The following is a 23,327-nucleotide window of genomic DNA, read 5'->3' as shown; positions in this document are numbered from 1 at the left end:
CTACTCAGCTCTTTGACTCTTTGTGCAGTTTCTTTGTCAATTTGGCATCCCCCTAGAACTTTCCTCTTGACCCAGCAAGTATTTTCCCTTCAACAATATGTTGAAATGTCGTGGGGTTCAGGTGGTGACTGAGCAAGAAGAGAGAGAGAGACGTGGGGATTGAGATATTTCCACAGAGACTGGTCTCTCATGGGGAGGGTCCCTGACACTGAGCCAGCTCCCTCAGAGCCAGCTCTCAGAGTGAACAGACCCTCTGGGTCTCCTGTTTCTGTCTGTCATCCAGGGCTCCCTGATTGGTTAACAGCCCCAATCTGGGAGCTCCGATTCAATGAGGTCCACCTGACTGACCTCATTACACTCACAGCAGGGATTGTTGGTGGAGAGATCGAGCAGAATTGTTTGTTTAAAGATTTCTTTCACAGAGTGTCACTGTTCAGTCCAGCATTTATTGCCCCCCTGTCCCTAGATGTTCCCCCCCTCGAGAAGGTGGGGGTGAGCTGCCTTCTTGACCCGCTGCAGTCCATGTGCTGTGGGTAGACCCACAATGCCCCTGAGGGAGGGAATCCCAGGATTCTGACCCAGGAAGGAACGGGAGATATATTTCCAAGTCGGGAGGGTGAGGGGCTCCGAGGGGAACTTGCAGGTGGGTGGTGTTCCCATGTACCTGCTGCCCCTTGTCCTTCTAGATGGAAGTGGCCGTGGGTTTGGAAGGTGCTGCCTGAGGGTCTTTGGTGTGTTCCTGCAGTGGGTCTTGTAGCTGGTACAACACTGCTGTTACTGAGCGTCGGTGGGGGGAGGGAGGGGACGGTACACACTGCTGTTACTGAGCGTCGGTGGGGGGAGGGAGGGGATGGTACACACTGCTGTTACTGAGGGTCAGTGGGGGGGAGGAGGGGATGGTACACACTGCTGTTACTGAGCGTCGGTGGGGGGAGGGAGGGGATGGTACACACTGCTGTTACTGAAGGTCGGTGTGGGGAGGGAGGGGATGGTACACACTGCTGTTACTGAAGGTCGGTGTGGGGAGGGAGGGGATGGTACACACTGCTGTTACTGAGCGTCGGTGGGGGGAGGGAGGGGATGGTACACACTGCTGTTACTGAGGGTCGGTGGGAGGAGGGAGGGGATGGTACACACTGCTGTTACTGAGCGTCGGTGGTGGAGGGAGGGGATGGTACACACTGCTGTTACTGAGGGTCGGTGGGAGGAGGGAGGGGATGGTACACACTGCTGTTACTGAGCGTCGGTGGTGGAGGGAGGGGATGGTACACACTGCTGTTACTGAGCGTCGGTGGGGGGGAGGGAGGGGATGGTACACACTGCTGTTACTGAGTGTCGGTGGGGGAGGGAGGGGATGGTACACACTGCTGTTACTGAGGGTCGGTGGGGGAGGGAGGGGATGGTACACACTGCTGTTACTGAGCGTCGGTGGGGGAGGGAGGGGATGGTACACACTGCTGTTACTGAGCGTCGGTGGGGGGAGGGAGGGGATGGTACACACTACTGTTACTGAGCGTCGGTGGGGGGAGGGAGGGGATGGTACACACTGCTGTTACTGAGTGTCGGTGGGGGGAGGGAGGGGATGGTACACACTGCTGTTACTGAGCGTCGGTGGGGGGAGGGAGGGGATGGTACACACTGCTGTTACTGAGCGTCGGTGGGGTGAGGGAGGGGATGGTACACACTGCTGTTACTGAGGGTCGGTGGGGGGGAGGGAGGGGATGGTACACACTGCTGTTACTGAGCGTCGGTGGGGGGAGGGAGGGGATGGTACACACTGCTGTTACTGAGCGTCGGTGGGGGGAGGGAGGGGATGGTACACACTGCTGTTACTGAGCGTCGGTGGGGGCAGGGAGGGGATGGTACACACTGCTGTTACTGAGCGTCAGTGGGGGGAGGGAGGGGATAGTACACACTGCTGTTACTGAGCGTCGGTGGGGTGAGGGAGGGGATGGTACACACTGCTGTTACTGAGCGTCGGTGGGGGGGAGGGAGGGGATGGTACACACTGCTGTTACTGAGCGTCGGTGGGGGCAGGGAGGGGATGGTACACACTGCTGTTACTGAGCGTCGGTGGGGGGAGGGAGGGGATGGTACACACTGCTGTTACTGAGCGTCGGTGGGGGGGAGGGAGGGGATGGTACACACTGCTGTTACTGAGCGTCGGTGGGGGGAGGGAGGGGATGGTACACACTGCTGTTACTGAGTGTCGGTGGGGGGAGGGAGGGGATGGTACACACTGCTGTTACTGAGCGTCAGTGGGGGGAGGGAGGGGATAGTACACACTGCTGTTACTGAGCGTCGGTGGGGGGAGGGAGGGGATGGTACACAATGCTGTTACTGAGGGTCGGTGGGGGGGAGGGAGGGGATGGTACACACTGCTGTTACTGAGCGTCGGTGGGGGCAGGGAGGGGATGGTACACACTGCTGTTACTGAGCGTCAGTGGGGGGAGGGAGGGGATAGTACACACTGCTGTTACTGAGCGTCGGTGGGGTGAGGGAGGGGATGGTACACACTGCTGTTACTGAGCGTCGGTGGGGGGAGGGAGGGGATGGTACACACTGCTGTTACTGAGTGTCGGTGGGGGGAGGGAGGGGATGGTACACACTGCTGTTACTGAGGGTCGGTGGGGTGAGGGAGGGGATGGTACACACTGCTGTTACTGAGCGTCGGTGGGGGGAGGGAGGGGATGGTACACACTGCTGTTACTGAGTGTCGGTGGGGGGAGGGAGGGGATGGTACACACTGCTGTTACTGAGCGTCGGTGGGGGAGGGAGGGGATGGTACACACTGCTGTTACTGAGCGTCGGTGGAGGGAGGGAGGGGATGGTACACACTGCTGTTACTGAGCGTCGGTGGGGGGGGAGGGAGGGGATGGTACACACTGCTGTTACTGAGCGTCGGTGGGGGGAGGGAGGGGATGGTACACACTGCTGTTACTGAGGGTCGGTGGGGGAGGGAGGGGATGGTACACACAGCTGTTACTGAGGGTCGGTGGGGGGAGGGAGGGGATGGTACACACTGCTGTTACTGAGCGTCGGTGGGGGGAGGGAGGGGATGGTACACACTGCTGTTACTGAGCGTCGGTGGGGGGAGGGAGGGGATGGTACACACTGCTGTTACTGAGCGTCGGTGGGGGGAGGGAGGGGATGGTACACACTGCTGTTACTGAGCGTCGGTGGGGGGAGGGAGGGGATGGTACACACTGCTGTTACTGAGCGTCGGTGGGGGAGGGAGGGGATGGTACACACTGCTGTTACTGAGCGTCGGTGGGGGGAGGGAGGGGATGGTACACACTGCTGTTACTGAGCGTCGGTGGGGGAGGGAGGGGATGGTACACACTGCTGTTACTGAGCGTCGGTGGGGGAGGAAGGGGATGGTACACACTGCTGTTACTGAGCGTCGGTGGGGGAGGGAGGGGATGGTACACACTGCTGTTACTGAGGGTCGGTGGGGGGAGGGAGGGGATGGTACACACTGCTGTTACTGAGCGTCGGTGGGGGGAGGGAGGGGATGGTACACACTGCTGTTACTGAGCGTCGGTGGGGGGAGGGAGGGGATGGTACACACTGCTGTTACTGAGCGTCGGTGGGGGGAGGGAGGGGATGGTACACACTGCTGTTACTGAGCGTCGGTGGGGGAGGGAGGGGATGGTACACACTGCTGTTACTGAGCGTCGGTGGGGGAGGAAGGGGATGGTACACACTGCTGTTACTGAGCGTCGGTGGGGGAGGGAGGGGATGGTACACACTGCTGTTACTGAGCGTCGGTGGGGGAGGAAGGGGATGGTACACACTGCTGTTACTGAGTGTCGGTGGGGGGGGGGAGGGGATGGTACACACTGCTGTTACTGAGTGTCGGTGGGGGAGGGAGGGGATGGTACACACTGCTGTTACTGAGTGTCGGTGGGGGAGGGAGGGGATGGTACACACTGCTGTTACTGAGCGTCGGTGGGGGGAGGGAGGGGATGGTACACACTGCTGTTACTGAGCGTCGGTGGGGGGATGGAGGGGACGGTACACACTGCTGTTACTGAGCGTCGGTGGGGGGAGGGAGGGGACGGTACACACTGCTGTTACTGAGCGTCGGTGGGGGGAGGGAGGGGATGGTACACACTGCTGTTACTGAGCGTCGGTGGGGGAGGGAGGGGACGGTACACACTGCTGTTACTGAGCATCGGTGGGGGAGGGAGGGGATGGTACACACTGCTGTTACTGAGCGTCGGTAGGGGGTGGGAGGGGATGGTACACACTGCTGTTACTGAGCGTCGGTGGGGGGAGGGAGGGGACGGTACACACTGCTGTTACTGAGCGTCGGTGGGGGGAGGGAGGGGATGGTACACACTGCTGTTACAGAGCGTCGGTGGGGGGAGGGAGGGGATGGTACACACTGCTGTTACTGAGCGTCGGTGGGGGAGGGAGGGGATGGTACACACTGCTGTTACTGAGCGTCGGTGGGGGGAGGGAGGGGATGGTACACACTGCTGTTACTGAGCGTCGGTGGGGGGAGGGAGGGGATGGTACACACTGCTGTTACTGAGCGTCGGTGGGTGGAGGGACGGGATGGTACACACTGCTGTTACTGAGTGTCGGTGGGGGGAGGAAGGGGATGGTACACACTGCTGTTACTGAGTGTCGGTGGGGGAGGGAGGGGATGGTACACACTGCTGTTACTGAGTGTCGGTGGGGGAGGGAGGGGATGGTACACACTGCTGTTTCTGAGTGTCGGCTGTGGGGGGGTAGAGGGGATGTTTGTGGGTGTGGGGCCAATCCTGCCTTGGGCTGCTCTGTCCCTGGATGGTGTCGAGTTATTCCAGTGTTGTTGGAGCCATCGATGATGCAGCCCTATGAGAATCCAGCTCATCCCAAGCCTTGTGGTTGTGCCTGTGGGGTATCAGTTGAAATCCCACATGGGTCACAGTGAGTCATAAATTCAAGTAACAAATGCAACTTGAGAAACATTACTGTAATCGTTTCTCCGATTGTAAATAACTATCTTGCTCACTGATGTCCTTAACCGCTCCCCTTTTGGGAGAGAGGACCTGTTGTCCTGGCTGCATCTGAGTTACACGTGACTCCAAACCCATTGCAGTACAGCTGGCCCAAAGACCCAATCAGTTCAAGGGCAGTTAGCTGCAGGACCTTGCTACCCAGGAGAGGACCAATGGTCTCACGGTGTTTTCACTGAACGATTAAGCTGGGTTCAAATCCCATTGGTGGAACTTGAATTCAATTTTTGGAAAAGAAATCTGTCATTTGGAGTCTCATGATGAAACTATTGTTGGAAAAACTCACCTAGTTCAATAATACGCCTGTGGGGAAGGCAATCTGCCCCTCTAACCTAGTCAGGCCTACATGTGACTCCAAACCCATTGCACAGCACTAACTCCTAACTGGTTTCTGGGAAGTTAGAGACTGGTAGGAAATGCTGCCAATAGATGCCCACGAGCCGTGAATAAATTGCAAAATAGTCAAGAAATTTTTAAAAACTCCCCACCTACCCCATTCTATCCTCCCACATAAAAGACAAAATCCCCACGATGCACATCACAGTCGAAGAGTTTACTCTTCATACAATCAGAAGCCACCTTATTGATGGTACACACCAGGGGCATGCTGGGAGGAGGGTGTGGTCTGCAGGTAAGAAACACTGTTTACACACACACACACACGCTCTCACACACACACACTCACACACACACTCTCACACACACACACTCACACATTCCCACACACACATTCTCACACACACTCTCACACACACATTCTCACACAGACACTCTCTCACACACACTCTCTCACACACACACTCACACACACAAATTCTCACACAGACACACACACACTCTCACACAATCACACACAAACTCACACACAAACTCACACACACACACACACACTCACACACACACTCACACACACACACTCTCACACACACATTCTCACACAGACACTCTCTCACACACACTCTCTCACACACACACATTCTCACACAGACACTCTCTCACACACACTCTCTCACACACACACTCACACACACAAATTCTCACACAGACACACACACTCTCACACAATCACACACAAACTCACACACAAACTCACACACACACACACACACTCACACACACACTCACACACACACACTCTCACACACACACTCTCTCACACACACACTCACACACACAAATTCTCACACAGACACTCACACACACACTCTCACACAATCACACACAAACTCACACACACACTCTCACACACACTCTCACACACACTCTCACACACACACTCACACACACACTCACACACACACACACTCACACACACACACACTCACACATTCTCACACAGACACTCTCACACACACTCTCACACACACACATTCTCACACAGACACTCTCTCACACACACTCTCTCACACACACACTCACACACACAAATTCTCACACAGACACTCACACACACACTCTCACACAATCACACACACAGTCACACACACAGTCACACACACACTCTCACACACACTCACACACACACATTCACACACACATACTCTCACACAGACACACACTCTCTCACATGCACACAGTCACACACAAACATACACACACACACACTCACACACACCCTCACATAAGCACACACTCTCAGACACACACACTCTCACACACACACTCACTCACATGCACACTGACTCACACTCACACACTCACGCACACACACACACACACTCTCACACACACACACACACACACTCACACATAATCTCACACTCACACACCCTCATACACTCACACACACACACTCACGCACACACACATACTCACACACTCACACACTCACACACTCACACACACACACACGCACACACACATACTCACACATTCACACACTCACACACACACACACACGCACATTCACACATGCACAAGTGTCGCCATCATAGTGGCTCAGTGGTTAGCACTGCTGCCTTATAGCACCAGGGTCCCAGGTTCGATTCCAGCCTCGGGCGACTGTCTGTGTGGAGTTTGCACATTCTCCCCGTGTCGGCGTGGGTTTCCTCTGGCATCATCCCACAATCCAGAGGTTAGGGTGGATTGGCCATGCTAAATTGTCCCATAGTGCCCAGGGGTGTGCAGGTTAGGGTGGATTGGCCAAGCTAAATTGTCCCATAGTGCCCAGGGGTGTGCAGGTTAGGGTGGATTGGCCAAGCTAAATTGTCCCATAGTGCCCAGGGATGTGCAGGTTAGGGTGGATTGGCCAGAGGGAAATACAAGGTTACAGGCTTAGGGTGGAATATTTGTGGGAGAGGAGGTGTGGACTTGATGAGCCGAATAGCCTGCTTCCACACTGTAGGGAAACTGCAAATGCCAAGTAATGACTATCTCCAACACGGGAAAATCCACTCATTATCTGTTGACATTCAATTGCCTCCCCATCGCTGACTCCCCTGCTGCCAACATCTGAGGGAATTACTACTGACCACAAACACACCGGCTACAAGAGCAGGTCAGAGACCGGTAAGCGACTCCCCTCTGGACTCCCCACTGCCTGTCCCACCATCGGCAAGGCCCAAATCAAGAGGCTGAGGGAATACTCCCCCCTCGCCCTGGATGGAGGCAGCTCCAACAACACTCGAGAGGCTGGACACCGTCCAGATTACCGTCCTCTTGACTTTCTTTCAGCTTACTCATGGGATGTGGGAGTCTCTGATTGGACCTGCATTAACCAACCGCCTGTCCTGAGATGTCCCATTGAGAAGGGGTGGGATGATGGCTGTCACTTTAGCAAGGTGCTTTTGTCCTCGGGGATTTTTTTTTTTTAAGAGAGTTCGTTAAAGCAGAGGTGCCGAGGGGTCTGGGAAACGGCCAGTTTAACAATGATGGGGGAGTGGCCAGTTGTCCCTGTGGAGGCATTTTCTAGTTTGGTTTTATCTGTCGCAGTCACAAGGCGCTAAGGTTTAAGGAAGGTTGTTAGCTTCAGCAGATGATTCCTGACTGACTCCCTCTGGAATCTCTCTCTGCCTTTAAGAATCTATGTTTCAATTTACCGTTTTTGCCAAGGGGTGTGTTTGTGGAATGTTACTGGATTGGAGCAGTTCATTAGTAATACTTACTGTTTTCGATTGGTTCAGTTTCCCAATCGTTGTTCTAAATTCCGTTTCCTGTGTTTCAACCATAGGGTTTAAATAAATTCTATTTTTGCTGAAAGCCGAGTGGTTTGACCGGCTGCATCACCCCAGGAACACCCACTTCACATCTACCTTCAAAACAAGGGAAGTTAGAGTCTGAGCTACCTTTGTAAAGTATTTTGAGAGAGGGGTCTCGTCTGGCCCATAACTGGAGGGAGAAAGTGAGGGCTGCAGATCAGAGTCGAGAGTGCGGTGCTGGAAAAGCACAGCAGGTCAGGCAGCATCCGAGGAGCAGGAGGGTCGACGTTTCGAGCAACATTCCTGATGAAGGGCTTATGCCCGAAACGTCGATTCTCCTGCTCCTCGGATGCTGCCTGACCTGCTGTGCTTTTCCAGCGCCGCACCCATATCTGGTGATGGGGGGAGGGGAGGGGGTGAGCTACCTTCATGAACCGCTGCAGTCCATTTGCACTCAGCAAAGTCCAAGCAAGAGCAGTGAAAGTCGAATCATCGAGAGCTTTGCAAACGAGGGACGCTGCCAGAATGAGAACAACGGGGCGAATGGCCTCCTCCAGTGCTACACAGCTCGATCTCAATGACAGTCAGGGTGTCTGTCGCCTGATTCACTGCTTGAATTACTTTAATCTTTGAGGTCTTATCTCCCATCAATAAAAGCCAAACTCTGTAAAGAAAAGCTGAGGTTTTTTCACAATCACCTTCGGGTTGAGATTAGCAGCTTCAGATTGATTTACAACTCAGATTACAGATCAAATCAGCATCGCTCTGCTCCGGGAGCTACCAGTCAGGACCGCGTGGTAGCGCGAGATACGCTGACAGCAGGAGGTTCCCCGGGTCTGACCGGGATTCACTCTCGAGCCTGCAGCTGGACGTCACAGAGAGTTGTGGACACAGCCCTGTCCCACTCGCAAACTCAACCTTCCATCCAGCAACTCCGCCCATAAATCCCACTGCCCCGGGACAGCAGTCAAGGCATTCAGGAATCCCCTCCCAACCCGGTTATACTCTCTCCCACCCTTCATAGTGCCCAGGGATGTGTAGGTTAGGGTGGATTGGCCATGGGAAATTGTCCCATAGTGCCCAGGGATGTGCAGGTTAGGGTGAATTGGCCATGCTAAATTGTCCCATAGTGCCCAGGGATGTGCAGGTTAGGGTGGAATGGCCATGGGAAATTGTCCCATAGTGTCCAGGGATGTGCAGGTTAGGGTGGATTGGCCATGCTAAATTGTCCCATAGTGCCCAGGGATGTGCAGGTTAGGGTGGATTGGCCATGCTAAATTGTCCCATAGTGCCCAGGGATGTGCAGGTTAGGGTGGATTGGCCATGCTAAATTGTCCCATAGTGCCCAGGGATGTGCAGGTTAGGGTGGATTGACCATGCTAAATTGTCCCATAGTGCCCAGGGATGTGCAGGTTAGGGTGGATTGGCCATGCTAAATTGTCCCATAGTGCCCAGGGATGTGCAGGTTAGGGTGGATTGGCCATGCTAAATTGTCCCATAGTGCCCAGGGATGTGCAGGTTAGGGTGGATTGACCATGCTAAATTGTCCCATAGTGTCCAGGGATGTGCAGGTTAGGGTGGATTGGCCATGCTAAATTGTCCCATAGTGCCCAGGGATGTGCAGGTTAGGGTGGATTGGCCATGCTAAATTGTCCCATAGTGCCCAGGGATGTGCAGGTTAGGGTGGATTGGCCATGCTAAATTGTCCCATAGTGCCCAGGGATGTGCAGGTTAGGGTGGATTGGCCATGCTAAATTGTCCCATAGTGCCCAGGGATGTGCAGGTTAGGGTGGATTGGCCATGCTAAATTGTCCCATAGTTCCCAGGGATGTGCAGGTTAGGGTGGATTGGCCATGCTAAATTGTCCCATAGTGTCCAGGGATGTGCAGGTTAGGGTGGATTGGCCATGCTAAATTGTCCCATAGTGCCCAGGGATGTGTAGGTTAGGGTGGATTGGCCATGCTAAATTGTCCCATAGTGCCCAGGGATGTTAGCTTAGGGTGGATTGGCCATGCTAAATTGTCCCATAGTGTTCGGCATATGCAGATTAGGGTGGATTGACCATGCTAAGTTGTCCCATAGTGTCCAGGGATGTGCAGATTAGGGTGGATTGGCCATGGGAAATTGTCCCATAGTGTCCAGGGATGTGCAGGTTAGGGTGGATTGACCATGCTAAATTGTCCCATAGTGTCCAGGGATGTGCAGGTTAGGGTGGATTGGCCATGCTAAATTGTCCCATAGTGCCCAGGGATGTGCAGGTTAGGGTGGATTGGCCATGCTAAATTGTCCCATAGTGTCCAGGGATGTGTAGGTTAGGGTGGATTGACCATGGGAAATTGCCCCATAGTGTCCAGGGATGTGCAGGTTAGGGTGGATTGGCCGTGCTAAATTGTCCCATAGTACCCAGGGATGTGCAGGTTAGGGTGGATTGGCCGTGCTAAATTGTCCCATAGTGTCCAGGGATGTGTAGGTTAGAGTGGATTGGCCATGCTAAATTCTCCCGTAGTGCTCAGGGATGTGTAGGTTAGGGTGGATTGGCCATGGGAAATTGTCCCATAGTGTCCAGGGATGTGCAGGTTAGGGTGGATTGGCCATGCTAAATTGTCCCATAGTGCTCAGGGATGTGTAGGTTAGGGTGGATTGGCCATGGGAAATTGTCCCATAGTGTCCAGGGATGTGCAGGTTAGGGTGGATTGGCCATGCTAAATTGTCCCATAGTGTCCAGGGATGTGCAGGTTAGGGTGGATTGGCCATGCTAAATTCTCCCATAGTGCCCAGGGATGTGTAGGTTAGGGTGGATTGGCCATGGGAAATTGTCCCATAGTGTCCAGGGATGTGCAGGTTAGGGTGGATTGGCCATGCTAAATTGTCCCATAGTGCTCAGGGATGTGTAGGTTAGGGTGGATTGGCCATGGGAAATTGTCCCATAGTGTCCAGGGATGTGCAGGTTAGGGTGGATTGGCCATGCTAAATTGTCCCATAGTGTCCAGGGATGTGCAGGTTAGGGTGGATTGACCATGCTAAATTCTCCCATAGTGCCCAGGGATGTGTAGGTTAGGGTGGATTGGCCATGGGAAATTGTCCCGTCGTGCCCAGGGATGTGTAGGTTAGCGTGGATGGGCCATGCTAAATTCTCCCATAGTGCCCAGGGATGTGCAGGTTAGGGTGGATTGACCATGGGAAATTGTCCCGTAGTGCCCAGGGATGTGCAGGTTAGGGTGGATTGACCATGGGAAATTGTCCCGTAGTGCCCAGGGATGTGCAGGTTAGGGTGGATTGACCATGCTAAATTGTCCCATAGTGCCCAGGGATGTGCAGGTTAGGTGAATTAGTCAGGGTTAAATGTAGGATAATAGGGTAGGGGACTGGATTTGGGTGGGTTTCACTTTGCAGTCGGTAGGTGGGTGGGACAATGGGCCTGTATGGATTCTATGAAAACGTTGCAGGCACCATATAGTTGCGTCCCCTGCGTTCTCAGACTGATGGTTGGAACCCTCTCTGCACCTTCTGTTTCGGTGTGACACTATATCCTGCAAGGTGTCTGTAAACCTGACGCTCTTCTGAAAGGTGACGAATTGTCTGGATCACGACACTTTCAATGTACGTGAGAGCAGGTTAAACCGAACGGCAATTGGTCAGAACACAACGAGATAAAATAGCCGTTTATTACAATGTGATGGGTGTAAGTCGGAACTTTAAAATGATTGAATGGGGGGTGGGGGGGGGATGCGAGCGTTGGTAAGTCAATCCTTTGTATAGTGAGAACTCCCTGTAGCGATGGGAAGGAAGGAGAGGGCAGGATCTCTGCGATTTGTTTGGACGTTGGGTTCTCAGCGTTTGGGGGACACCAGACGTGAATTCAAAATGACCAGGAGGGTGACTTCAAACATGACAGCTGCAAAGGAACCCTCATCTCGTCTGTTAGCTGCGGGCAGGCTGGTCGAATGAGCAGCTAATGTCCACTGCCGCAAAAGGGGTGAATTTTAGCGAGAGGTACGGAGAGAGACATTGATATGGAAAGGGTTGGATTTTGGAAGAGGAAAATGGCACAGGGGTGAAGAGGTTAGAATGAACAATTGAACGAAAATCAGAATACTATATCCAGGACTTTATCGACAGGAGCTTCGAGTACAAATTTCTTTCCCCATCTGTTCTTTCTCTGGCCAGGCAAGCAGTTACCACCCAGCCCGAATTACCCAGAGGGCAGTTCAGAGCCGACCGCATCGACTGGGGTCACATGTCAGTCCAGACCAGGTAAGGATGAGATGGGAAAGCTGAAGATGCTGGAATCCAAGGTTGACGGGCAGGAGGGTGGAGGGTCACAGCAAGGCAGGCAGCATCAGGAGGGACAGGCAGGAGGGTGGAGGGACACAGCAAGGCAGGCAGCATCAGGAGGGACAGGCAGGAGGCTGGGGGAACACAGCAAGGCAGGCAGCGTCAGGAGGGACAGGCAGGAGGCTGGGGGAACACAGCAAGGCAGGCAGCATCAGGAGGGACAGGCAGGAGGCTGGGGGAACACAGCAAGGCAGGCAGCATCAGGAGGGACAGGCAGGAGGCTGGAGGGACACAGCAAGGCAGACAGCATCAGGAGGGACAGGCTGGAGGCTGGAGGAACACAGCAAGGCAGGCAGCACCAGGAGGGACAGGCAGGAGGCTGGAGGGACACAGCAAGGCAGGCAGCGTCAGGAGGGACAGGCAGGAGGCTGGAGGGACACAGCAAGGCAGGCAGCATCAGGAGGGACAGGCAGGAGGCTGGGGGAACACAGCAAGGCAGGCAGCATCAGGAGGGACAGGCAGGAGGCTGGAGGGACACAGCAAGGCAGGCAGCGTCAGGAGGGACAGGCAGGAGGCTGGAGGGACACAGCAAGGCAGACAGCGTCAGGAGGGACAGGCAGGAGGCTGGAGGGACACAGCAAGGCAGGCAGCATCAGGAGGGACAGGCAGGAGGCTGGGAGAACACAGCAAGGCAGGCAGCACCAGGAGGGACAGGCAGGAGGCTGGGGGAACACAGCAAGGCAGGCAGCGTCAGGAGGGACAGGCAGGAGGCTGGAGGAACACAGCAAGGCAGGCAGCATCAGGGGGGACAGGCAGGAGGCTGGAGGGACACAGCAAGGCAGGCAGCGTCAAGAGGGACATAGCAAGGCAGGCAGCACCAGGAGGGACAGGCAGGAGGCTGGGGGAACACAGCAAGGCAGGCAGCACCAGGAGGGGCAGGCAGGAGGCTGGGGGAACACAGCAAGGCAGGCAGCATCAGGAGGGACAGGCAGGAGGCTGGAGGGACACAGCAAGGCAGGCAGCGTCAGGAGGGACAGGCAGGAGGCTGGAGGGACACAGCAAGGCAGACAGCGTCAGGAGGGACAGGCAGGAGGCTGGAGGGACACAGCAAGGCAGGCAGCATCAGGAGGGACAGGCAGGAGGCTGGGAGAACACAGCAAGGCAGGCAGCACCAGGAGGGACAGGCAGGAGGCTGGGGGAACACAGCAAGGCAGGCAGCGTCAGGAGGGACAGGCAGGAGGCTGGAGGAACACAGCAAGGCAGGCAGCATCAGGGGGGACAGGCAGGAGGCTGGAGGGACACAGCAAGGCAGGCAGCGTCAAGAGGGACATAGCAAGGCAGGCAGCACCAGGAGGGACAGGCAGGAGGCTGGGGGAACACAGCAAGGCAGGCAGCACCAGGAGGGGCAGGCAGGAGGCTGGGGGAACACAGCAAGGCAGGCAGCACCAGGAGGGACAGGCAGGAGGCTGGGGGAACACAGCAAGGCAGGCAGCACCAGGAGGGACAGGCAGGAGGCTGGGGGAACACAGCAAGGCAGGCAGCACCAGGAGGGACAGGCAGGAGGCTGGGGGAACACAGCAAGGCAGGCAGCATCAGGAGGGACAGGCAGGAGGCTGGAGGGACACAGCAAGGCAGGCAGCATCAGGAGGGACAGGCAGGAGGCTGGGGGAACACAGCAAGGCAGGCAGCATCAGGAGGGACAGGCAGGAGGCTGGGGGAACACAGCAAGTCAGGCAGCATCAGGAGGGACAGGCAGGAGGCTGGAGGGACACAGCAAGGCAGGCAGCACCAGGAGGGACAGGCAGGAGGCTGGGGGAACATAGCAAGGCAGGCAGCATCAGGAGGTGGAGAAGTCACTGTTTCAGGTGTAACTCTTCTTCAGACCAGGTAAAGATGGCAGTTTCATTCCCTCAAAGACATTAGCGTGCCAGATGGGCTTTTCTGACAAAAGATTCATGGTTGTCATTTGTTTCAGATATTTTTATTAAATCCAACTTCCACCAACTGACAGAACAGGATTTGAACTGGGGTCCCCTGAGCGTTATCTGGGTCTTTGGAGTCACGATCCAGAGATAATGCCATTAGGCTATCCCACTGCCAAAAAACCACGTGAGCCTCAGCTAAAGCAGAGTGCACTCTTCATAGAATCCCTGCAGTGTGGAAACAGGCCATTCGGCCCAACAAGTCCACACCGACCCTCCCAGACGTCCGAAGCCCACACGTTAGGAAGTTGTGGGGGGGGGAGGTGGTAGAAGGCTTTCGAGAGGGAACAGAAAAGTTGGAGGGGAATGTTTGCTGCGGCAACTGTCCTTCTGACCCAGACGGATTGGGAAAACTGGGAAATGCTCTCTCTGGAGAAGCAAAGGCTAAAGCAGACGGAAATAGGCTCTTCAAGACCGAAGGTCGAGCGTGTGAGGGAATGCTCCCCTTCTAACCAACTCAACCAGGACTTCAACTGGGATTTGTTGTCAGATAAAAATGAGAGCCAAAAAAACGCTCAATTCGTGAACGATCCCCAAAATCTCGCCACTTCCCCGCCACCAAGTGGCTGCTGGACGAATCCGCAACAAGACGGGCTGAGACCAGGAAGGGGAATTTCGGGAAACAGTGAGGTCATCCAGCCCACTCTGCCTTTTAACACAGACATGGCATTTCAAAGACCTGGATCTCATTGACCCTCGCGTCCCTGGTGGGCACGGGCAGCAGTTAGCCGAGCCAGACCTTACCCCAAGACACAAGGGGCAAACCGAGGGAGCAGACAGGCTGCAGCAGGTCTGAGGAACTCAGATTCAAGGGGTGTCCCTCAGGTCAAGTGACTGAGAGAGAGAGAGCGAGAGACAGAGAGAGACAGACACAGAGAAAGCCAGAGAGACAGAGAGACAGAGAGATGCAAAGAAAGAGAGACAGAGAGACACAGAGAAAGAGGGAGACAGGGAGAGACAGAGAGTGAGAGAGACAGAGATAGAGAGAGAGCGAGAGAGACAAAGAGGGAAAGAGAGAGGGGGGAGTGAGTGAGACAGCGAGAGAGAGAGTAAAGATGGAGAGGTTGAGAGAGAGAGTTACTGAGCTCAGGAGAGGTGGAAGGGCAGGAGGGGGTTACAGAGATAGGGAGGGGGTGTAAGGGCAGGAAGGGGTTACAGAGATAGGGAGGGCGTGTAGGGGCTGAAGGGGGTTACAGGGATAGGGAGGGAGTGTAGGGGCAGGAGGGGTTTACAGAGATAGGGAGGGGGTGTAAGGGCAGGTGGGGGTTACAGAGATAGGGAGGGGGTGTAGGGGCAGGAGGGGGTTACAGAGATAGGGAGGGGGTGTAGGGGCTGGAGGGGGTTACAGAGATAGGGAGGGTGTGTAGGGGCAGGAGGGGGTTACAGAGATAGGGAGTGTGTGTAGGGGCAGGAGGGGGTTACAGAGATAGGGAGTGTGTGTAGGGGCTGGAGGGGGTTACAGAGATAGGGAGGAGTGTAGGGGCTGGAGGGGGTTACAGAGATAGGGAGGGGTGTAGGGGCTGGAGGGAGTTACAGAGATAGGGAGTGGGTGTAGGGGCTGGAGGGGGTTACAGAGATAGGGAGGGGTGTAGGGGCTGGAGGGGGTTACAGAGATAGGGAGGGGGTGTAGGGGCTGGAGGGAGTTACAGAGATAGGGAGGGTGTGTAGGGGCTGGAGGGAGTTACCGAGATAGTGAGAGGGTGTAGGGGCTAGAGGGTTACAGAGATAGGGAGGGGGTGTAAGGGCAGGAGGGGGTTACAGAGATAGGGAGGGGGTGTAGGGTCAGGAGGGAGTTATAGAGACAGGGAGGGGGTGTAGAGGCTGGAGGGGGATACAGAGATAGGGAGGGAGTGTATGGGCTGGAGGGGGTTACAGGGATAGGGAGGGGGTGTGGAGGCTGGAGGTGGTTACAGAGATAGGGAGGGGGTGTAGGGGCTGGAGGGGATTACAGAGATAGGGAGGGGGTGTAGGGGATGGAGGGGGTTACGGAGATAGGGAAGGGGTGTAAGGGCTGGAGGGGGTTACAGAGATAGGGAGGGGGTGTAGGGGCTGGAGGGGATTACAGAGATAGGGAGGGGGTGTAGGGGCTGGAGGGGGTTACAGAGATAGGGAGGGTGTGTAGTGACTGGAGGGAGTTACAGAGATAGGGAGGGGGTGTAGGCGCTGGAGGGGGTTACAGAGATAGGGAGGGATGTAGGGGCTGGAGGGGGTTACAGAGATAGGGAGGGGGTGTAGGGGCTGGAGGGGGTTACAGAGATAAGGAGGGTGTGTAGTGCCTGGAGGGAGTTACAGAGATAGGGAGGGGGTGTAGGGGCTGGAGGGGGTTACAGAGATAGGGAGGGGGTGTAGGGGCTGGAGGGGGTTACAGAGATAGGGAGGGGGTGTAGGGGCTGGAGGGGGTTACAGAGATAAGGAGGGTGTGTAGTGGCTGGAGGGAGTTACAGAGATAGGGAGGGGGTGTAGGCGCTGGAGGGGGTTACAGAGATAGGGAGGGGGTGTAGGGGCTGGAGGGGGTTACAGAGATAGGGAGGGGATGTAGGGAATGGAGGGGGTTACAGAGATAGGGAGGGGGTGTAGGGGGCTGGAGGGGGTTACACAGAGAGGGAGGGGATGTCGGGGCTGGAGGGGGTTACAGAGATAGGGAGGGGGTGTAGGGGCAGGAGGGAGTTACAGAGACAGGGAGGGGGTGTACGGATAGGAGAGGGTTACAGAGATAGGGACGGGTGTAGGGGCTGGTGGGGTTTACAGAGACAGGTCGGGGGTGTAGAGGCTGGAGGGAGTTACAGGGATAGGGAGGGGGTGTAGGGGCTAGAGGAGGTTACAGAGATAGGGAGGGGTGTAGGTGCTGGAGGGAGTTACAGAGATAGGGAGGGTGTGTAGGGGCTAGAGGAGGTTACAGAGATAGGGAGGGGGTGTAGGGGCTGGAGGTTTTACAGAGATAGGGAGGGGGTGTAGTGGCTGGAGGGGGTTACAGAGATAGGGAGGGGGTGTAGGGGCTAGAGGAGGTTACAGAGATAGGGAGGGGGTGTAGGGGCTGTAGGGGGTTACAGAGATAGGGAGGGGGTGTAGGGGCTGGAGGGGGTTACAGAGATAGGGAGGGGGTGTAGGGGCTGGAGGGGGTTACAGAGATAGGGAGAGGGTGTAGGGGCTGGAGGGGGTTACAGAGATAGGGAGGGGGTGTAGGGACTGGAGGGGGTTACAGAGATAGGGAGGGGGTGTAGGGGCTGGAGGGGGTTACAGAGATAGGGAGGGGGTGTAGGGGCTGGAGGGGGTTACAGAGATAGGGAGGGGGTGTAGGGGCTGGGGGGGGTTTACAGAGGTAGGGAGGGGGTGTAGGGGCTGGGGGGGGCGGTTTACAGAGGTAGGGAGGGTTTATGTTGAAGGCACCTAATATATCGTATAATTGTGAAGTTGTGACAATCGCAGGAAAATGAGATTTTTGGTTTTGGTCCTGCATTGGTTTCTGAAATGTCATGGAGTAATTTTGAACAGAGAGCTGAAGAGAGGATTTCAAAGAAATCAGGCAATTTCACAGAAATGCCAGTTCACCACCCCAAGTCATACTTGCAGGTATTTTCCCATCACTGTTTCACTATGAGAGAGTGAAAGAGAAAGAGAAAGGAGTTGTAGGGGCTGGAGGGGGTTACAGAGATAGGGAGGGGGTGTATGGGCTGGAGGGGGTTACAGAGATAGGGAGGGGGTGTAGGGGCTGGAGGGGGTTACAGAGATAGGGAGGGGGTATAGGGGCTGGAGGGGGTTACAGAGATAGGGAGGGGTGTAGGGGCTGGAGGAGGTTACAGAGATAGGGAGGGGGTGTAGTGGCTGGAGGGGGTTACAGAGATAGGGAGGGGGTGTAGGGGCTGGAGGGGGTTACAGAGATAGGGAGGGGGTGTAGGGGCTGGAGGGGGTTACAGAGATAGGGAGGGGGCGTAGGGGATGGAGGGGGTTACAGAGATAGGGAGGGGGTGTAGGGGCTGGAGGGGGTTACAGAGATAGGGAGGGGGCGTAGGGGATGGAGGGGGTTACAGAGATAGGGAGGGGGTGTAGGGGCTGGAGGGGGTTACAGAGATAGGGAGGTGGTGTAGGGACTGGAGGGTGTTACAGAGATAGGGAGAGGGTGTAGGGGCTGGAGGGAGTTACAGAGATAGGGAGGGGGTGTAGGGGCTGGAGGGGGTTACAGAGATAGGGAGGGGGTGTAGGGGCTGGAGGGGGTTACAGAGATAGGGAGGGGGTGTAGGGGCTGGAGTGGGTTACAGAGATAGGGAGGGGGTGTAGGGGCTGGAGGGGGTTACAGAGATAGGGAGGGGGTGTTGGGGCTGGAGGGGGTTACAGAGATAGGGAGGGGGTGTAGGGGCTGGAGGGGGTTACAGAGATAGGGAGGGGAATCGGGACGATATAAAGTCATCGACACAGTGTAAGTTTTTGATATGGTGTAGCTTAGATCTTACGATTTGGAGATATGTCTCGTGTCTGCCCACAGGAAGCGTTCCCATGGCACGAGTGAATTATCCACCCAGCTGGACACGGACGAAGCTGACTCCGACACAAAATTCCTGAATCGGAGTAAGGAATCTCTGAAGAAACGGGGCTGGGGCTGCCCTGAAATGGTGACGGACGATCAGCGATGGGTAACATCTGGAGGAGGAATGTCGGTATTGTAAGGGTTCCTCATTCCTGACTGTCACCAAAAATCGAACAGAAGAGATCACCTGACCATGGCTAATCTGGGATAGTGGTGATTCCCAGAAAGACACAGTTAAATTGTTCTGTGAGAGGGATGAGCTGAAGGAAGTCAGCTTTAGTGGAGGGGAGATTTCTTGAGGAAATTGATGAGATGAAGGCTAATAAATCTCTGGGGCCTTGCATCGATATTCCTCAGTGGCCACCTTCCCAGATCCTTTCGGCTCCGGAAGAATTCTGATGGATTGGAGGGTGGATAATGTAACCCCACTACTTCCAAAGGGATGTCACGTGAAAACAGTAGAAGTGCAGGATATAAATCAGTGAGTCTGATGTCGGAAGATGCCAGAGCCCATTAAACCATGTGAAAAACCATGACGGGTCCCATAAGCACGGTGGCTCAGGGGTTAGCATTGCCACCTCACAGCGCCAGGCACCTGAGTTCGATTCCCACCTCGGGCGACTGTCCGTGTGGAGTTTGCACGTTCTCCCCGTGTCTGCGTGGGTTTCCTCCGGGTGCTCCGGTTTCCTCCCACAGTCAAAGATGTGAAGGTTAGGGTGGATTGACCATGCTAAATTGTCCCATAGTGCCCAGGGATGTGTAGGTTAGGGTGGATTGACCATGCTAAATTGTCCCATAGTGCCCAGGGATGTGCAGGTTAGGGTGGATTGGCCATGCTAAATTGTCCCATAGTGTCCAGGGATGTGCAGGTTAGGGTGGATTGGCCATGCTAAATTGTCCCATAGTGCCCAGGGATGTGCAGGTTAGGGTGGATTGGCCATGCTAAATTGTCCCATAGTGCCCAGGGATGTGCAGGTTAGGGTGGATTGGCCATGCTAAATTGTCCCATAGTGCCCAGGGATGTGTAGGTTAGAGTGGATTGGCCGTGCTAAATTGTCCCATAGTGCCCAGGGATGTGCAGGTTAGGGTGGATTGGCCATGCTAAATTGTCCCATAGTGCCCAGGGATATGCAGGTTAGGGTGGATTGGCCATGGGAAATTGTCCCATAGTGCCCAGGGATGTGTAGGTTAGGGTGGATTGGCCATGCTAAATTGTCCCATAGTGCCCAGGGATGTGCAGGTTAGGGTGGATTGCCCATGCTAAATTGTCCCATAGTGCTCAGGGATGTGCAGGTTAGGGTGGATTGGCCATGCTAAATTGTCCCATAGTGCCCAGGGATGTGCAGGTTAGGGTGGATTGCCCATGCTAAATTGTCCCATAGTGCTCAGGGATGTGTAGGTTAGGGTGGATTGGCCATGCTAAATTGTCCCATAGTGCCCAGGGATGTGCAGGTTAGGGTGGATTGCCCATGCTAAATTGTCCCATAGTGCTCAGGGATGTGCAGGTTAGGGTGGATTGGCCATGCTAAATTGTCCCATAGTGCTCAGGGATGTGCAGGTTATGTACATTAGTCAGGGGATAATAGAGGGTAGGGGAATGGGTCTGGTTGGGTTAGTCTTCGGAGTGTCAGTGTGGATATTTTGGGTCTAACGGCCTGATTCCACACTGTAGGCATCCTATGATCCTATGAAAGTCGACAAAGGGGAAATCTTGCTTGAGAAATCTACTGGTTTTCTTCAAAGCTGTAACTGGAGGAATGGCTCGGGGAGGCCAGTGGATGTGATTTACTTGGACACTCAGAAGTAGTTTGGGAAAGCTCCATGTAAGAGATTTAAAATGTACACATGGGATTGGGGGTAGGGTGTTGAGATGACAGGGGATAGGATTAAACAGGTCTTCTTCACTTCCACATTGAGGAGCAGAAACAGGAATGCTGATTAACATCCGACCGGCGATAGGATTGGGAAAGGGCAGCCCCTTTGCAATGATGTGCGGCCTGGGTGTCCTTGTGCCCCAGTCGCTGGGGGTTGGCATTACAGGGGTACAGGCAGTGAACAAGGCAAATGGTGTATTGGCTTTCAGAGCGGGAGGGAGGGAGGGTGGGGGTGGGGAGGGAGGGTGGGAGCAGGGAGGGAGGGTGGGGGCGGGGAGGGAAGGTGGGAGGGTGGGAGCGGGGAGAGAGGGTGGGAGCAGGGAGAGAGGGTGGGACCGGGGAGAGAGGGAGGGTGTGCCGGAGATGGAAGGAGTGCTGCCAGGCTTTCCCAGACTGATTCCCGGGATGGTGCCCAGAGGGAGACTGGATCAGCTGGTACAATATTTACTGGAGTTCTCCTCGAAACCACTCGAACTCTAACCGGACTGGGCTGGGTAGTGCCAGGAACCGGACTGGGCTGGGTAGTCCCAGGAACCGGACTGGGCTGGGTAGTCCCAGGAACCGGACTGGGCTGGGTAGTGCCAGGAACCGGACTGGGCTGGGTAGTCCCAGGAACCGGACTGGGCTGGGTAGTGCCAGGAACCGGACTGGGCTGGGTAGTCCCAGGAACCGGACTGGGCTGGGTAGTCCCAGGAACCGGACTGGGCTGGGTAGTGCCAGGAACCGGACTGGGCTGGGTAGTCCCAGGAACCGGACTGGGCTGGGTAGTCCCAGGAACCGGACTGGGCTGGGTAGTGCCAGGAACCGGACTGGGCTGGGTAGTGCCAGGAACCGGACTGGGCTGGGTAGTGCCAGGAACCGGACTGGGCTGGGTAGTGCCAGGAACCGGACTGGGCTGGGTAGTGCCAGGCACCGGACTGGGCTGGGTAGTGCCAGGAACCGGTTCCATCCAGGTGACTCGGGGAGTCCAGAGTCCAGCGGGAGAGGGGGTGGGTCGGGGTGGGGTCACAGTCTAAGGAGATGGGGAGGTCTGAGGTGAGATGAGACCTCTTCACCCAGAGCGAGAACTGCCCATGGGATTCCCTGCCACAGACACAGGGACTGAAATACTGAGTGTTGTAACAAGGACATCGATGGAGTTCTTCGGGCTGAACATCTAACATGGGACAGTACAGCACAGTACAGGCCCTTCGGCCCTCAACATTGTGCTAACCTTTTATCCGACTCTGAGATCAGACCAACCTACATCCCCTTCATTCTACTATCTTCCACATACCTATCCAAGAGCCGTTTAAATGTCCCTAATGTATCTGACTCTACTGCCACTGCTGGCAGTACATTCCACACACCCCCCACTCTCTGTGTAAAGAGCCCACCTCTGACATCTCCCCGAAACCTTCCTCCAATCACCTTAAAGTTATTCCCCCTTGTGATAGACGTTTCCACCATGGGAAAGAGTCTCTGGCTATCCACTCTATTTGCGCCTCCCATCATTATGTCCACCTCTACCAAGTCACCTCTCACCCTTCATCGCTCCAATGAGAAAAGCCCCAGCTCCCTCAACCTTTCAACATAAGACATGCCCTCCAGTCCAGGCAGCATCCTGGTAAATCTCTGCACCCTCTCTAAAGCTTCCACATCCTTCCTATAATGAGGGGACCAGAACTGAACACAATATTCCAACTGTGGTCTAAGGTCTAACCAGGGCTCTATCGAGCTGCAGCATAACCTCATGGCTCTTAAACTCAATCCCCCGCTCATGAAAGCCAACACATCATACCTCTTCTTAACAACTCTATCAACTTGGGTGGCAACTTTTCAGAGATCTGTGAACGTGGACCCTAAGATCCCTCAGTTCCTCCATACCGTCACAAATCCTGCCTTTAACCCTGTATTCTGCATTCAAATTTGACCTGCCAAAGTGAATCACTTCACATTTTTCCAGGTTGAACTCAATCTGCCGTGTCTCAGCCTAGGTCCTGCATCCTGTCAATGTCCTATTGCAACCTACAACAGCCCTCCACACTATCCACCACTCCACTAACCTTCGTGTCTTCAGCAAACTTACTAACCCTCCCTTCCACTTCCTCATCCAAGTCCTTTATAGAAATCACAAAGAGCAGAGCTCCCAGAACTGATCCCTGCGGAACACCACTGGTCACTGAGCTCCAGGCTGAACACTTTCCATCTACTACCACCCTCTGTCCTCTGTGGGCCAGCCAAATCTCTATCCAGACAGCAAGATTTCCCTGTATCCCATGCCTCCTTACTTTCTGAATGAGCCTACCATGGGGAACCTTATCAAACACCTTGCTAAAATCCATGTATACCACATCCACCGCTCTACCTTCATCAACGTGCTTTGTCACATCCTCAACGGATTCGCTAAGGTTTGCAAGTCTTTACATGCCCCTCACAAAGCCATGCTGACCATCTCTAATCATGCCTTCTAACTCTCCTAAGACCATCTTCAGTTCCTTCCTGGATATCTTGTAACCCTCTAAAGCCCTGTCTGATCCTCGCCTCCT

This window comes from Chiloscyllium plagiosum, unplaced genomic scaffold, assembly GCF_037043375.1.
Source record: "Chiloscyllium plagiosum isolate Xiang-an unplaced genomic scaffold, Cpla_swu_hap1 HiC_scaffold_40, whole genome shotgun sequence".
In the NCBI taxonomy this organism is placed as follows: domain Eukaryota; kingdom Metazoa; phylum Chordata; class Chondrichthyes; order Orectolobiformes; family Hemiscylliidae; genus Chiloscyllium; species Chiloscyllium plagiosum.
This window is presented reverse-complemented; position numbering follows the sequence as displayed.